This window comes from Chionomys nivalis, chromosome 3 (assembly GCF_950005125.1).
Source record: "Chionomys nivalis chromosome 3, mChiNiv1.1, whole genome shotgun sequence".
In the NCBI taxonomy this organism is placed as follows: domain Eukaryota; kingdom Metazoa; phylum Chordata; class Mammalia; order Rodentia; family Cricetidae; genus Chionomys; species Chionomys nivalis.
In genome coordinates this window covers 96,324,497-96,340,949 of record NC_080088.1, presented here as the reverse complement: position 1 = coordinate 96,340,949, position 16,453 = coordinate 96,324,497, and positions in this window count along the sequence as shown.

Genomic DNA, 16,453 nt, shown 5'->3' with positions numbered 1-16,453 from the left:
TCTTGTGACCACTCCCTGCCCCAAGCTATATGTAATCCTCCTGCCCCAGCTCTGTGTTGTCTTGGAAGGGGTTGGAGAGTAGAAGATTAACAGAAGACACGGGTCTCCATCTAGGCAACTATGGGAAGTGGAGAGAGCCCTGTGGAAGAGAAGTCCTAGGTGGAAGTTGCTGTTGACAGGGCACAGCCCTGTCAAGGACTCATAGTCCCAGGCTCAGAGAGATGTCAGATTCTTCCTCTGGTCCAAGTGTGAACATGGACAGCGGGTGCAGAAAATGTCCATCATCTCTTTCTTTTCCTGCGTGTCTACAGCCTGAAGACTGTTCCCCAAGAGACTGCTCCTACCAAGGTGAGCTAATCCTGTCTCCTTGATCCAGCTGTATACTGTAAACCCTACTCCTTGTCTAGCTAAACGCACTGACTCCGCCTCTCCGCTCAACTCTGTCATGAACACACTGATCTTCTAGGATGCTACTATGTCCCCAGCAGAGACCCCAGACAATCCAGGGTGCTACTGTGTCCCCAACAGAGACCCCAGACCATTCAGGGTGCTACAGTGCCCCAGCAGAGACCCCAGACCATCCACGGTGCTACGCTGTCCCCAGCAGAGACCCCAGACCACTTGGTCCCAGCTTTCTGTCTGCACCTGCCTTGTACTCCATCACTGCCCTAGTAAGGTCCATGGACTTGAACCAGGCTGGACGTGGATTCATTCCCCCAGTTATTTAATTAAATTATTTTAACTTATTAATTTTTATACTTATTTATTTATTTTAAGATAAAGTTTCTCTGTGTAATAATATCCTTGGCTGTCCCAGAACTCACTCTGTAGACCAGGCTGGCCTAGAGCTCACAGAGATCTGCCTGCCTCTGTTTCCCGAGTGTTGGAATTAAAAGTGTGCATCACTACCCCTAGTCCTTACTGGTTTATTTTTGAGACAAAGTATTTTGCTATGGCACAGGCTGGCCTGAAACTTACTATATAGGCTTAGCTGGCCTTGAACTCAGGCTTGTTGTGACTCAGCTTCCTGGATGCTTCAACCACAGGCCTGAGCCACCACACACAACTAGAAACCATGGTTTTAAAAAAAGCGTTGACAAATGAGGCCGGCTCTAACACTGCGGTAATTTACTGCCTGTTTCCAGTCTGTTCTATGGACAGGGAAACTCAGAAGCTGTATGGGCCCCACCAGAGTCTTGGAAGCTGAGACAGTTCAAGTTTACAGAGCAAGGTAAGAAAAGAAGAGGAGAAGGGAAAGGGGAAACGTGAGGAGGAGGGAGGGGAGATAAATGGGTGAGGGAAAAAAGAGGAGGAGGAGGAGGAACTGAAGGAGGAGAAAGAGAGGAAGTAGAGGAGGAAGGTGAAGACGAGGAAGGAGAAGAACAAGGAGGAGAGGAGAAAGAAGAGAGACAAGGAGAGGAGGAGAGGGGATGGGAGGGGAGGAGAGGAGAGGAGAGGAGAGGAGAGGAGAGGAGAGGAGAGGAGAGGAGAGGAGAGGAGAGGAGAGAAGAGAAGAGAAGAGAAGAGAAGAGAAGAGAAGAGAAGAGAAGAGAAGAGAAGAGAAGAGATCCCTAATCACTCCCGAGCCTCCTCTCGGGTGTCAGCTGTGTTCTTTTTTTTTTTTTGGTTTTTCGAGACAGGGTTTCTCTGTGGTTTTGGAGCCTGTCCTGGAACTAGCTCTTGTAGACCAGGCTGGTCTCGAACTCACAGAGATCCACCTGCCTCTGCCTCCCAAGTGCTGGGATTAAAGGCGTGCGCCACCACCGCCCAGCTCAGCTGTGTTCTTATCAGCACATGTGTTGCACAGAAACCGAATTCCAGATAACGCGCTGTGGGAAAGCGTGGCTGGGGATAGCTCACCTTCCTAGCAGCCAGAGTGCTGAGGCTCTCAGAGACACAGGGTGCGGTGCAGCCAGTTAACTCCAGACCAAAGGTGGCTTGCCCAGCCAGAGCTATAGCTCGCTTGGTTGGTCAAGTCCTTGTCTGACATGCAGAAAGCCGGGGTCTGGTTCTCATGACGACATAAAACAGATGCAGCCTGTAATTCCACCTTCAAGAGGTGGAGCTGGACGTTCAAGGTACGGCTCAGGTATATAAGACCCTGACTCAAAAAAAAAAGCACAAAACAAAATAGAAAGGAAGAAAGCAAATGAAACATATTGTCTAAAATGAAATGTAGAAAGGATAGGAATGAAAACATATTCAACAATAAAACATTACAAATTCATAATAGAAGCTATCTACAAAAACAAAATATACTGGGAGTACAGTGTGTGCCTGAAATCCCTAATCCCAGCAGGGAGGAAGTGGAGGCAGGAGGATGTAAAGTTCAAGGTCTTCAAAGTCATCCTCAGCCACACGGGGAGTTTGAGGCCAGCCTGCGTTATGTGAGATCCCATTTGAAAATAAAAAAGAAAAGGAGAAGGAGAAAAATAACAATTGTCATTGAGGATAGTGAGAAACGGAAGTCCTTGTATATTCTCAGATATAGAATTCTCTGAAATTATATGTCCAGAAGAACTGACAGCAGCCATTCTAATAAATGCATTCTTGCAATTGCTCGTACACCAGTGCTAGTCTCAATAGACAACAGACAGGAACAACCCTGTCTGCTGGTATCAGCCAGAGACAGGTGTGACCTGGAGTTACAGCTGGCTGTCATTCCACCGTAAAGAAGTCTACACACCTGTGAGTTCCGCTCCTAGAAACTTGACCACCTGTGAGGTGGGAATAGCAGGTGCAGGGCAGGAGAGACGACTCAGCGGGTAAGAGCACAGGCTGCTCTTCCAGAGGACCGAGGTTCAGTTCCCCGCACCCACATGGTGGCATAGCGACTCAAAACCATCTGTGATTCCAGCTCCAAGGGATCCACCACCCTCTTATGACTTCCAAGGGTTCCTGCAAGCACATGGTGCACACACATGCACTCAGGCACACACACATACACCACTTATACATAAAATTAGGTTTTTTTTTAAGTTAAAGAGTAGGGTTGAAACTTAAATCTATACCGAACATGCACAGCACAGCATCTATCTATCTCTATCTATCTATCTATCTATCTATCTATCTATCTATCTATCTACGAGACAAGATCTTACTATATAGACTAATCTGGCCTTGAACTCAGATTAAACATGTACATCACAATGTCTGGTCTATTCTTTAAAAATAAAGTAAACATCCAGGTAAAGGCAGTGTGTGCCTTTAATCCCAGCACTCAGGAGGCAGAGGCAGGTAGATCTCTATGAGTCAAGGCCAGCCGGGTCTACAGAGCTAGTTCCAGGACAGGTTCCAAAGCTACAGAGAAACCCTGTCTCAAAAAAACAAAAAAAAACAAAAAAAAAAAAAAAGAAGAAAGAAAGAGAAAATAAACAAACAACAACAAAAGCATTAATTTTATTGGCTGTGATCTGAATTAAAACGTAGCATATGATAAGTACTAACATGAACTCTAACAAATGCTAAATCAAAAAACAGCTGTGTGTGAGTGCTTCACCTGCACGTGTGTCTTTGCCTGCGGAGCTCAGAAGAGGGCATGGGGTCCCTGGAACTGGAATTGTAGATGCTTGTTTTGTTTCTTTCTTTCTTTTTTTTGAGACAGTTTCTCTTTGGAGCCTGTCCTGGAACTAGCTCTTGTAGACCAGGTTGGTCTCGAACTCACGGAGATTTGCCTGCCTCTGCCTCCTGAGTGCTGGGATTAAAGGCGTGCCACCACAACAAACTCCTCTGTTGCTTTGCAAAGTCTGCCAATCTTTGTTACCGACCGCTCCTGAGACGTGAATGACATTTGAGCAGCTTCCTTCAGAGTTCTCACTCTCCCTGTCCCTGGGGTAGGGTGGGGGTGGAACGGACTGCGGGCTGACTCCAGGATGGAAGCGGCCAGAGAGCTCACACCTGTATACAATGTGCTGGCCTGACTTAGACCTTTGTTCTTTAAACTAAGCCATTGTTTTGCTGCACAAATCAAGCAGAACACTGGCCCGCCTATGTGTATAACTCCTGCGAACGCTCCAAGGAGAAGTCAAAACCTCGGCTCGATGTTAGATCATTTTCTACAAACCATTTATCACACTTGCTTGGATTTTGCTTTTTTGTGACCCCGACTAGGGGTGATATTCAAAATATTTAGTGACAGGCTTCTACATGGCTACAGTCCTAACGAACACACACTTGCTTTAGCAGAAAGTCAAATTCTTGGAGAACTACCACTGTGTTGGTACTAAGGGCGAGGTCTGGTGGCCAGGAGGCAGTTAAGGGCAGGTGGGGCATTTAAAAAACCTTGTGAGGGCCGGACAGTGGTGGCACAAGCCTTTAGTCCCAGCAGACACAGGAAGCTCTCTGTGAGGTCAAGGTCATCCTGATCTATAGAATGAGTTCCAGGAAAGGCTCCAAAGCTCCAAAGCCATAGAGAAACCCAGTCTTGAAAAAAACAACCTTGCCAGGAATGTATATATTATAATATATAAACTGCACACACACACACACACACATATATATATGTGTGTGTGTGTGTATATATATATATATATATATATATATATATATATATATATATATATATAGAGAGAGAGAGAGAGAGAGAGAGAGAGAGAGAGTGTTAGACTCATGTAGACCAGGCTGACTTCAAATTCACCGCATAGTGAAAGATGATGTTGAGTCTTTGATCTTCCTGCCTCTACCTTCCAGGACCACGATAGTAACCACGTGCCACCATATTGGTTATTGATGGAACCCAGGGCTTCAGAGGTGCTCAGCAAGCAAGCACTCTACCACCAAAGCCACATCCGCAGCCAGCCCTTACCGACTGACATGAGCTTTACAGTGTCACAGCCCCCAGGACGGACCCTGGAGGTGTATCAGTCTGTCCTCAAGAAAGTCCCAGCATGGAATGCTCTGTCCCTTCTTCCTCTTGGGTCTAACCACTCATTTCCCTGCTTTTCCTGTGTCCCATCAGCCATTCCATATGAGAGTGTGCAGATTGCTCAGTGAGTGAAGGAACTTTCCAGCAAGACCGAGGTCAAACCCCAGGATCCACAATAGTGGAAGGAGAGAACTGACTCCCACAAAATGTCTTCTGACCTTCACAAGAGTGTTTTACACGCGCGCGTGTGCGCGCGCGCACACACACACATAATTTAAAGGTATTTAATACGGCTAGGTGCTGGTGGCAGCAGCTGCAGCCCGTACCTTTAATCCCATCACTCTGGAGGCAGTGGCAGGCAGACCTCTGAGTTCAAGGCCAACCTGGTCTATAGAGTGAGTTCCACAACAGCCAAGTCTACACAGAGAAAGCCTGTCTCAAAAAGAAACCGAATATGATATGGGTTAACTGCCCTCCTTCCTGTCCAGGCTTAGGTAACTTCCTCCAATAATGAGCCTAACAAATTAGTCTTTCATCACTGCTGAACTTTTCTGTATCCTAAATAAGAACATGGCATTAGAGGGGATGGGAGGGGAGCGGCAGCTGCAAGCAGGGTCATTGTTGGCAAATTAATTCCTTTTGTCCTCAGTCTTAATATTTATTTACCGGTGAGGTGCTGGGAGCTATCAAGTTCTTCAGCAGCAGCTGGGCAAAGCAACACAGGATCTTAGCCAAAAAGACCACAAGCAATGGCTCAAAGAACCAGAGTCAGCTGACATCAGGGCAGAGAGAGAATAGAAAGAGATGGAGTGGGATGGGGGGAGGCTCTGCTAGTAAAGCGCGTTCGTATAGGGAGGAGGTGAGTTCAAATCCTCATAACCCACAGTAAGTTTGGCCTAGAACGTCTATGGGGAGACAGAAGGTGGAGACATGAAAATACCCAGAAAGCTGTGGGCCAGCCAGCCTAGCATATGTAGTAGAAAAAATGTCAAAGAGGTCATGTCTCAAAGAAGGTGGGAGGCAAGAAACTTATGACATTGTCATTCATATGTATACGTACTATTTTTTTTAAGTAGGGGCTGAAGAGATGACTTAGTGGTTAAGAGCACTTGCTGCTCTCTCAGAGGATGTGAGTTCAGTCCCTGGCACCCCTGTCTTTACAACTGCCTGTAACTCCAGCTCTAGGGGATCTGATGTCTTCTTCTGGCCTCCAAGGGTAAACACACACACATGCGCACACAAACACACATACACACACACACATGTTAAAAAAAAACCTTTCTAGAAACTTTTGCCATGATTCCACTTTTCTCTGCTTGCCTTTGGCATACCATCCTTGCTTTCCTGGTATGTCCAAATCCTGTGACTTCTTTGGCAGTGATTCACCGTGTTTGCTTGGTAACCATGAATGCGGTAGAGATTACTCTGAGGAGGCCATGGAATGCCTTCCCCTCAAGATGCTGCTATTGAGCCGGACGGTGGCGGCGCACGCCTTTAATCCCAGCACTTGGGAACTTGGGAGGCAGAGGCAGGCGGATCTCTGTGAGTTCGAGACCAGCCTGGTCTACAAGAGCTAGTTCCAGGACAGGCTCCAAAACCACAGAGAAACCCTGTCTCGAAAAACCAAAAAAAAAAAAAAAAAAAAAAAAAAAAAAAAAAAATGCTGCTATTGCAGCCCCCAGAACTCCAGTCTTTGCTACCCAAGACCTCTCATTTGAACTTCAGAAGTGTGTGAATTTGGCAACTATCAGCCATGATTTTATCCATTTAGCAGAGATATTTGTAGCAGGTTTGAAAGGATATAAAGAAATACACTTTGAGCCGGGTGGTGGTGGCACACACCCTAAATTCTAGCACTTGGGAGGGAGAGGCAGGCAGATTTCTGTGAGTTCGAGGACAGCCTGGTCTACAGAGTGAGTTCCAGGACAGCCAAGGTGACACAATAGGCTCTGTCTTGAAAAAAACAAAAGCAAAGCAAAACAAAACAAGAAGTATACTCTGTACACTACCTATGACACACAGAAACAAAGCCAGGTGTGGAGACGTCTGCTTGTCACCCCGGCACTCAGGAGATGGGGTCATCATTGGTTTCACAGGACGTTCAAGATGTGTCCCACAATGCCTGGTTTGTGCAGTGCTGGGGAGGGCCTCCTGACTGTCAGGCAAACCCTCAGTGCAAAGTTGTTTATTCTGTAGAATTCATATACGCATACATACATACACACATATATACATATAACTCATATGCACACATGTACACATGTATGTGGGTGGGGAGTGCTGTGGAACATGTGTGGAGGTCTGGACGACTTGCAGGAATCAGTTCTCTCCCTCTCCTGCGTGGGTCCTGGTGACTGCCCTCAGGTCATCAGGCTTGGCAGGAAGCAGCTGCCCCCCTCCCCACCCCGGGCCATCTCATCAGCCTGAATCACTCCTAATGCAAATCATTCAACCCAGGCTTTAGACTCCTGCCCTTCTCTTAGATTTCTGCTTTGAGGATTTATTTTATTTTACTTTTGGTTTTTCGAGACAGGCTTTCTCTGTAGCTTTGGAGCCTGTCCTGGAACTAGCTCTTGTAGACCAGGCTGGCCTCGAACTCACAGAAATCTGCCTGCCTCTGTCTCCTGAGTGCTGGGATTAAAGGTGTGCGCCATCACTGCCCGGCTTGTTTTGTTTTGATGTGTGTGTGTGTGTCTACCTGCCTGCCTGCCTGTCTGATGTCTGATGTCTGTCTCTGTCTGTCTGGAAGCCTAATGTTGACATCGGGAGTTTTCCTCCACTGTGCTCCACCTTCCTCCTTGAGACACGGTCTCTGAGCTGAACCCAGAGTTGACCTATATAGACAATCTAGCTAGCCGGCTTCCTGTCTCCACCTTCCTAATGCTGGGACTCCTGGCAGCTGCTACTTACACCTGGCGTTTTCAACATTTTTGTGGGCTCTGGGTTCCACACCCCAGTTCTCAGGCTTGCCCCTTGGGCAGCAGAGCTTCACCCACTGAGCCATCTCCCTGAATCTTGGATTTGGAATATGTGAGTATATGTGTCTGTGCACATGCGTGTGTACAGCTGGGTGTGCAAGAGTATATATGCGTATGGATGCCAAAAGTCTATCTCATGCAAGTTTGAGAGGCATTTTACCCACTGAGCCAGCTTTCCAACTTCCTTATTATTCTCCTAGAATATCTCTCGAATAGCGGCTAGCAAAATGGCTCACTGGGTGAAAGTGCTTGCTGTCACCAAGCCCGATGGCCTGAGTCTGATTTCTGGATCCACATGGTAGGAAGGAACTGACTCCTGAAAATTGTCCTCTAATGTCCACATGTGTACCATGGCACATGTATTCACATGTAAAACACATGCATACAGACACACACAAAGAAATGTTATAAAATTATCTTTTAAAGCTGGGCAGTGGTGGCGCACACCTTTAATCCCAGCACTTGGGAGGCAGAGGCAGGTGGATCTCTGTGAGTTTGAGGCCAGCCTGGTCTACAGAGCGAGTTTTGGGATAGTCAGGGCTACAGAGAGAAATTCTGTCTCAAAAAAAGGGGAAAGATTTATTGTGATTTGTGGTTTTAGAGGGTTCAGTATGGGTCAGTTGTTCCCACATACTTGGACAGAACCCCAAGACATCTAGAACATATGGCTAAGATTGCTTTTCACTTAAATATTATGGGGGCTGAAGAGATGGCTGTTATTCCACAGACCAGAGTTCGGTTCCCATGGAAGGTGGCCCACACCCATCTGTAACTCCAGCTTCAGAGGATCCTCTGCCTCTGTGTATACTCATGGGCACACACTACATTCTGACACACACACACCTAACATAACCAATCAGAATAGGATCATCAAAGGATATTGAATGCGCATGTGTGTGTGGGGAGTCTGTGCTCCTACATGCTGCTGTCAGGTCCTGTGGAGTGGGATTTGCAGGCAGTTGGGAACTGCAGGATGTGTGTGATGAGAACCCTAGAATAGTGCGGGCTCTGAACAACTGAGCAATCTCTCCAGCCCCCGTGTTTCACTTTTTGGTGGATGGCAAGTAGAACAGAAGGAGGGTATGCAAGGCAGAGTCTCCAGGACCCACCACTCCACTGGTGACTAACTTCTCTCAGTAAGCTCCCAGTGAGGGGTTGGGGTGTGGCTCAGTGGCAGAGCCCCTGCCTAGAATCCCCCAGTGAGGGGCTGGGGTGTGGCTCAGTGGTAGAGCCCCTGCCTAGAATCCCCCAGTGAAGGACTGGGGTGTGGATCAGTGGTAGAGCCCCTGCCTGGAATCCCCCAGTGAGGGGCTGGGGTGTGGATCAGTGGCAGAGCACCTGCCTAGAATCCCCCAGTGAGGGACTGGAGTGTGGCTCAGAGGTAGAGCCCCTGCCTAGAATCCCCCAGTGAGGGGCTGGGGTGTGACTCAGTGGTAGAGCCCCTGCCTAGAATCCCCCAGTGAGGGACTGGAGTGTGGCTCAGTGGTAGAGCCCCTCCCTAGAATCCCCCAGTGAGGGGCTGGGTGTGACTCAGTGGTAGAGCACCTGCCTAGAATCCCCCAGTGAGGGACTGGAGTGTGGCTCAGTGGTAGAGCCCCTGCCTAGAATCCCCCAGTGAGGGGCTGGGGTGTGGATCATGGTAGAGCACTTGGTTACTTAAAAGCCCTGGGTTTAATCCCCAGCCACGTGCACACACACATACAAACACACACAAAATAAAATAAAATAATAAAGAAAAAGATTATATGGCAATTTCAAGACTACCCTAGGATGCATGAGATAACTGAACAACAACAAAACCTTGTGGAAAACTAAACCTGTTCGTCTCACACAGCCCTTCCCCCCCACCCCGTGCATGTACACACAGGTCCTTCACTGCAACTGCCGCAGACTGCAGGTCTTCTTTGGTCTTATCCCAGCCTCCTTGACTCCATTTGCCTCACAGTGGGATGTCCATGAGCCTCCTCACATCCACAGCAACAGTTAAAATGATCTCCATTCTTCAAGCCCTGATTCTAATCCCATCTTCATGTAACGTTTTGAATGCAAAGCCCACTCCCTGGTCTTGGCAGACATCGCCTGACTGCAGAGATAAAACAGACAATTGGGTTCTGTCTTGGCATCATGATAACCCTGGCTCGCGTACGTACAGTGTACCAGGAGGGCAGCGGAGCTGGGTAGACACAGTCTAGTTGGTTGAGAGAAAATGTCACACTACTGCCGGGCGGTGGTGGCGCACGCCTTTAATCCCAGCACTTGGGAGGCAGAGGCAGGCGGATCTCTGTGAGTTCGAGACCAGCCTGGTCTACAAGAGCTAGTTCCAGGACAGGCTCCAAAACCACAGAGAAACCCTGTCTCGAAAAACCAAAAAAAAAAAAAAAAAAGGAAAATGTCACACTACAGTTGACTTCCATCTGAGCCTTAGGCTCTGTGAAGATGCCTTAGAAAGACAGGATATCGTTGATTTCTTCCTCCAGTCTAGATTTGCATCTGTTTTGCCCCCTAAGACAGGGTCTCTTTGTGTAGGCTTGGCTGTCCTGAAAGTCTCTTTGTAGATCAGGCTGGCCTAGAACTCAGCGACCTGCCTGCCTCTACCTCCTGAGTGCTTAGATTAAAAGTTTGTGCCACCAGCACCCGACTTGGTATCCATTTTATATTTTCTCTTTTATGTCATTTTTTTGGGGGTGGGGGCGGGAGCACAGAACAGGGTTTTTCTCTGTGTAGGATTATAATCAAACTGATTCTTCTACATCACATTCCTGAGTTCTGGAATTACACGTGTGAGTCACCACACCAGATGTTTTAAAATTTTTGTATTTACAATATATTAATGTGTGATTAATGTGTGTGTGTGATGGGGGTGTGCACATGGCACGGGGCAAGTGTGGAGAGCAAAAGACAACTTTGTGGGGTTGTCTCTCTCCTTCCATCTCTACACGGGTTCTGGAGAACTGAACTTAGCTCACTAGGATGGCAAGGCAGGCTTCTCTACATGCTGATATCTCACTGGACTTATTATTATTTTTTGTTTCTTTGTTTGTTTGTTTTCTTTTTCGAGACAGGGTTTCTCTGTGGTTTTGGAGCCTGTCCTGGACCTAGCACTTGTACACCAGGCTGGTCTCGAACTCACAGAGATCCGCCTGCCTCTGCCTCCCGAGTGCTGGGATTAAAGGCGTGCGCCACCACCGCCCGGCTATTATTATTATTATTTTTATTTCTTTTTTTTAAAATATATTTATTTATTTATTATGTACACAATATTCTGTCTGTGTGTATGCCAGACAGGGCCAGAAGGGGGCACCAGACCCCATTACAGATGGTTGTGAGCCACCATGTGGTTGCTGGGAATTGAACTCAGGACCTTTGAAAGAGCAGGCAATGCTCTTAACCTCTGAGCCATCTCGCCAGCCCCTTATTATTATTTTTAAAAGACAAATCCATCAGCTAGGCAGTGGTAGTGAATGCCTTTAATCCCACCTCTCAGGAGGTAGAGGCAATCGGATCTCTGAGTTCGAGGCCTGCCTGGTCTACAACATGAGTTCCAAGGACTGTAACACAGAGAAACCCTGTCTTGAAAGAAACAAACAACAAGAAGAAAAAAAAGGCATGGTTGCACATAGTTCACTCTGCCTTAAAACTTGAGCTCACTGTAGCCCAGGATAGCCCTGAACTCCCGATTCTCCTCCCTCCACCTTTTTTCTTTTTCCCAGACAGGGTTTCTCTGTGTAACTGCCCTGGCTGTCCTAGAACTTGCTCTGTAGACCAGGCTGGCTTCAAACTCACAGGGATCCTCCTGCCTCTGCCTTCTGAGGGCTGGATTAAAGGTATGCACCACCACACCTGACTTCCTTTTTTTTTTTTTGATCAGTGTCTATGGGGTGACACGTATCCTTGGCAAGCTCACAATCCTTCTGAGTCTCCCAGTGCTGAGATATAGGCAGATGCCGTCATGCCTGACAAACAGTACATACAGGACTGTCCTTAATCTCTGTGTCTGTAACATCTACAAGGGCTCTTTGACAGCACTGATGGTGCTACAATTTTTTTTTCTTTTTTTGGTTTTTTTTAGAAACAGGGTTTCTCTTTGTAGCTTTGGAGCCTCTCCTTGAACTCACTTTGTAGACCAGGCTAGCCTCTAACTCATAGAGATTCACCTGTCTTTGCCTCCCGAGTGCTGGGATTAGAGCGTGCGCCACCACTGCCCAGCTAAGAATATTTGTTTAACTATGCAAAGATGTGTTGCACTTGTTTAAGTACATACAGATGTGTTGCCAGTTTACCTTGCCTGCCTGAGGCACCTGATTGGTCTAATAAAAAACTGAATGGCCAATAGCTAGGGAGGAGGTACAGGCGGGACTTCTGGGCAGGGACAGTAAGTGGGAGGAAGAATTTAGACTTGGAGGAAGAAAGAAAAGAGACACACAGGGGCAGCCAGCCAGACTCAGAGGAACCAGGAAAGTAGGGCATACAGAGTGAAAGAAAGGTAAAAAGACCTGAGGCAAAACATAGATGAATAGAAACAGGTTAAATTAAGTTTAAAACGCTAGTGGGACAAGCCTAAGCTGAGGCTGAGCATTCATAATTAATAAATCTCTGTGTCTATATTTGGGATCTGCCTGGCGGGCCAAAGAAAATGCCACCTGCATGATGGCCATGTTTTTTACATTGATGTGTGTCTTGCATGCGTACCATAGCATCTCTGGGAGGGTTGGCAGTCCTCTCCCCTCACCCCATGGCTCCCAGGATGGAACTCAGGTAGTCTGGTTCGGCAGCAAGTGCCTTCACCCTCTGAACACTCTTGCTTGCCCCGGTGGCAAGGAATCTTTTCAGGAAAGTGCATGAGTGAGTGGCTTGGGTGGTGGAAGGTGATGCGGGCAGGGCTGTTAGGAGCAATGTCATGGATGTGTGAGGGACTGGACCCACTGTGCAGTGGGTGAGGGTGGCAGCCCCGGCAGGAGCTGGCAGAGCTCAGCTGGAAGAGATCAGAGCAGAAGAGCCGTATTGGACTGAGCTGGTGAATTTGAAATGGTTCCAAAAAACAGTGGAGAATGACCAAACTGTGTTACGTACGTATATGAAAGGGTCAAAAAAAGACCGTCAGGATGATTTAGTGGGAAAGGTGCTTGCCACCAAGCCTGACAAGCTGAGTTTGGGTTCTAGGACCAAGGTGGTGTAGGGAGAAAAGCCCACAAGTTGTCCTTGGACCTTCACACAGATGCCATGGCATGCTCTCACCCATACACATATGGACACACTAAATAAAAAATAGACATTATTAAAGAATAATACTTTTATTTTATTACTTTAAAAAAATACCAATCCAAATTCCCACTCCGTCCCCTCCCACGCCCTCCACACACCCTCCTACCCACCCCCCTTCTATAAAAATAAGGGCTAAAGAGTTGGCTTATTGGTTAAGAGTACTTGCTGCCAGAGTCACTCTTGTGGATTCTCTCTCTGTTTTTTTTCTTTTCTTTTCTTTCTTTCCTTTTTTTTTTTTTAAAGGGAAATGGGAGGAGCTGATCTAGGTGAAAATGGGGGGCATGAAAAGGGACTGGAAGGGATGGAGGGAGGGGAAGTTGCATTTGGGATATAATGCATGAGAGATGGCTCAGCAGTTAAGAGCACTGACTGCTTTTCCAGAGGACCAGGGTTCAATTCCCAGCATCCACAGAGCAGCTCGCAGCTGTCTGAAACTCTAATATCTGACACTTTCACAAGACATACATTGTAGTTAAAACACATAAAATAAAAATAATTTTAAAAAAATTTTTAAACAAAAGTACTTGTTCCTTTTGCAGAAGACCAGGGTTCATTCTCAGCACCCAAATGATGGCTTACAATTACCTGAAACTCCATTTCTACAGGATCTGACACCCTCTTCTGGCATTCACAAGCACCTGGAACACATGTGGTAAACAGAAATATATGTGGATAAAAGACTAATACATATAAAATAATTTTATAAAAAACAAATATTTATTTACTGAATTTATTTTTATTGGTGATGCTGTGAATCAAACCCAGGACTGTGTACATGCTAAGGAAGCTTTCTATCATTGAGCCACACCCCAGTCCCTCACTGGGGGATTCTAGGCAGGTGCTCTACCACTGAGCCACACCCCAGCCCCTCACTGGGGGATTCTAGGCAGGTGCTATATAGACAAGCCACATTCTTTGTTTTTAGTGTTTAGTTTCATGCTCTTACTTTCTAGGCCTGCAAAACACACACACACACACACGCACAGAATTTACTTTCATTTTTAAACATGAGCAAAATAGTCTTATGATTCAAAATCCAGAACTTGTGAAGGCTGCATTGCGGAAGATCTCTCCTTACCCCAGTTTGCAGATGGTTGGTTTCTTGTGTTTTACCTCCCACTCTTTACTCCAGGGAAAGATAAGTCATGAGATTTTTCATGAATGAACATAAGCAAATGCACAACTTTTAGCCCAACAGATCTCTCAATTCACTTCTTAACTGTTAGTTTATGGTGGAAATTATTCTGTGTCAGTCCTTGGAGTCTCTCCATTCTTCTTCAGGCGCTTAGCACTGGATCGACATTCTAGCGTTGATCACAGTTTCAATATATACTAGAACACCTAGTATGCTAATTTTAGAGATCGCCGTCTTTCTCTTGTTCTCTTTGTTGGCTTGAGACCCAAGCTGATCTCAAACTCGATATGTAGCTAAGGATGACACTGAATTTCTGATCCTCTGCCTCTACCTCTCCAAGTGTTGAGCCATCGTGCCTGGGGTGGCGATCTCCTGTTGTTTGTCTGTTTTGCTTTTACATCCTATCATCTAATTATCTGTCATCTATCTATCATCTATCTATCTATCTATCTATCTATCTATCACCTATCTATCTATCTATCTATCTATCTATCTATCTATCATCTATCTATCTATCTATCTACCTACCTATCTATCATCACCTATCTCTCTCTCTCTCCCTCTCTCTCTCTTTCTCTCTCTCTCTCTCTGTCCTTACCTACCTATCTGCCTATCTATCTATCTATCTATCTATCTATCTATCTATCTATCTATCATCTATCTATCTGCCTATCTATCTATCTATCTATCTATCATCTATCTATCTATCTATCTATCTATCTATCTATCTATCTACCGACCTATCTATCTATATGAGTACTTTGTCTGCATGTTTATCAGTGTACCACATGAGTGCCTGGTGCCCTTGGGTTCACTGAGACTGTAGTTACAGATGCCTGTGAACTGCCGTGTGTATGACAGGAACTGAACTCAGACCCTCTGTCAGAGCAGCAAGCACTCCTACGTGGTGAGTCATCTCTCCAGCCCCTGGATCTCTTTTAACAATTCAAAGGTTTTTATGATCCCCATAAAGATAGCTGTGCTGACAAAAAAAGGAACGCAACCGCAATTACTTTTCAGTGAATTTGCATTTCCCTTAATCTGTTATTTACATTTATTTAAACACACACACACTCTTTTTCTCTCTATACAAGAAACATATAATTTATTCCATAATTAATGCCTGTGTGCTCATAGGCCCACATATCTGCTGGCACTAACTGGCTTTCCCCCTGTGTCCCTAACCTCATCAAAAGGAAGAGTTACCTGAGCTGTTGCTGGGGAAACTGGAGGTGGGAAAGGTTCCTTATCTCACCAGCCTTTGGTGTGATGGTAAGCATGCCTCAGTCAGTGTATTCATTATGTCTCTGCAAAGCAACTTAAAGGAGGAAGGGTTTATCCTGGCTCACAGTTGGAGGGTTCACAGTCCATCATGGTGGGAAAGAGGACCTGAGTTGGATCCAAAACAGTCTTGTAAAAAGCCTGGCCTCGCCGGGTGGTAGCGGCTCACGTCTTTAATTAGCACTTGGGAGACAGAGGCAGGAGGATCTCTGTGAGTTCGAGGCTATCCTGGTCTACAGAGTGAGTTCCAAGACAGGCTCCAAAGATACGGAGAAACCCTGCCTCAAAAAACAAAGAGAAAGAAAGAAAGAAAGAAAGAAAGAAAGAAAGAAAGAAAGGAAAGAAAGAGAAAAGAAAGAAAAAGTCAACAACAATAAAAATAATGTGGAGAATAGACAGAAGATACCCGCTGACAATGACCTCTGATCTACACACACAGCACAATTGGGTTCTTACATTAAGTTGTTGTCTACTAGGCACTCCGTTTGGTGCTGGGCCAGGTGTCAGAGCCTGGCCTTATGGGGGTGCTACAAAATAGGCAGAGGCAAAGGAAAGCATGTAACTCAAAATAATGTCATGCTAATGGCATGGTGACCTTCAAATGCGCCCACAAAGCCCGCAAGAGGCCTCCATCCAAAATTTATAGGTTTGTTTTTTTTTTTTTAAGACATGGTTTCTCTGTAGCTTTGGAGCCTGTCCTGGAACTAGCTCTTGTAGATCAGGCTGGCCTCGAACTCACAGTGATCCATCTGCCTCTGCCTCCCGAGTGCTGGGGATTAAAGGTGTGCACCACCACTGCCCGGCTAGTTTCTTTTTTAAGTTTAGTTTAGATTTTCTTTTTGAGATAGGGTCTCTGTTAAATCCAGCCTGGCCTCAAATTCCCTATATAATCAGGGACCATCTGCAATTCCTGGTGCTCCCACGTCCACCGAC